Genomic DNA, 1,478 nt, shown 5'->3' with positions numbered 1-1,478 from the left:
TCTGGTCTTTATAAGATCTGGTCTTTATAAGATCTGGTCTTTAAGATCTGGTCTGTATAAGATCTGGTCTTTAAGATCTGGTCTTTATAAGATCTGGTCTTTATAAGATCTGGTCTGTATAAGATCTGGTCTGTATAAGATCTGGTCTTTAAGATCTGGTCTTTAAGATCTGGTCTTTATAAGATCTGGTCTTTAAGATCTGGTCTGTATAAGATCTGGTCTTTGTAAGATCTGGTCTATAAGATCTCGTCCTCAGACTCCGGCTCTCGGTCTCGAGGCTTCAGGAGTCCCATCTCCATCGGAGGAATCCGTCTGAGCCGCGAGCGAACCACACTGCAGAGGAAACAGAGAGAAAAACTGTCAAAAATACAGAAAATTATGATTTTTGTGCAAAGATGTCAGAAAAAGCAGTTTTATCATTTGACATTTTGTGCTTTTTTCTTTGTTTTTTATCACATTGTATTGAATATATTTAAAAAAAGATGTATATAAGTTATTCATGTACATTGTTCTCATCCTGAGAGAACCACACTGCAGGAAAAACATGGAAGACATTCAAAAAATAGACAATTGACAGAAAATAATGATGATTTGTTTGTAAAGATTTGAGAAACAGCCGTTTTAAAATATTGAAATTACTGATTTTCTTATATTTAAAAAAAGGATAAAAATAATAATAAATTGCGCTCATCTGTAGCGCACTAAACTGGAGGGGAAACATTGAAAACATAAAAAATAACTAAATCTGCAACGAAAAGTCAACTGAGTAAATAATAACATTTCTTTATGATAATTGATGGTTTCCAAACTCTCAAGTCTGGAGACTTTCAGGTTTTATAATAAATTAAATATTCAATCATTTAATATATTTATTTTTGCAGCGTTGGCTCACCAGGTGACGGCGGCGTAGATCCCGCTGACGATAACCATGGCGACGGCGAGGTGCCAGGAGAAGCACATGGTGACGAACATCACGTTGTTGTGATCCGACTGATCCCAGACCTGCCCGTGGGGGGAGTACAGCACGAAGCCGATCTGCAGACAGGAACAAACACTCTGTTGAACTGGTGTGATGCCTTTACATTCAACAAAGAAACAGAAATGAGAGACGTGTAGCGGCCGATATGTTGTTTAGCATGGACATGTCCCGACCACTTTTTAAAGTATAACTTATAAATGTTCTGAAAAATAGCTTGTAATACACAATAACACTGGTTTAGTAAAGTACCTGGAAATGTTACTCAAATACCCTCGATATGCATATACACGTAGATATGTGTGTGTGTGTGTGTGTGTGTGTGTGTGTGTGTGTGTGTGTGTGTGTGTGTGTGTGTGTGTGTGTGTGTGTGTGTGTGTGTGTGTGTGTGTGTGTGTGTGTGTGTGTGTGTGTGTGTGTGTCTGTTATGTGTGTGTGTGTGTGTGTGTGTGTGTGTGTGTGTGTGTGTGTGTGTGTGTGTGTGTGTGTGTGTGTGTGTGTG

The 1,478-nt window shown here is 38.6% G+C and overlaps 1 long non-coding RNA gene across 1 annotated transcript; it reads right to left on the bottom strand.

The window, feature by feature from the left end:
• Window positions 1–28: 28 nt before the first annotated feature.
• LOC104948943 (uncharacterized) lies at window positions 29–1,054 on the bottom strand. The gene is made up of 2 exons (XR_798750.1): window positions 893–1,054; window positions 29–333 (listed from the first exon to the last, which is right to left on the bottom strand). It is a non-coding gene; the product is annotated as an uncharacterized lncRNA (long non-coding RNA).
• Between the last annotated feature and the right edge of the window lie 424 nt (window positions 1,055–1,478).

This window comes from Notothenia coriiceps, unplaced genomic scaffold (assembly GCF_000735185.1).
Source record: "Notothenia coriiceps isolate Sejong01 unplaced genomic scaffold, NC01 NC01_scaffold00015515, whole genome shotgun sequence".
Taxonomy (NCBI): Eukaryota; Metazoa; Chordata; class Actinopteri; order Perciformes; family Nototheniidae; genus Notothenia; species Notothenia coriiceps.
This window is presented reverse-complemented; position numbering and strand designations above follow the sequence as displayed.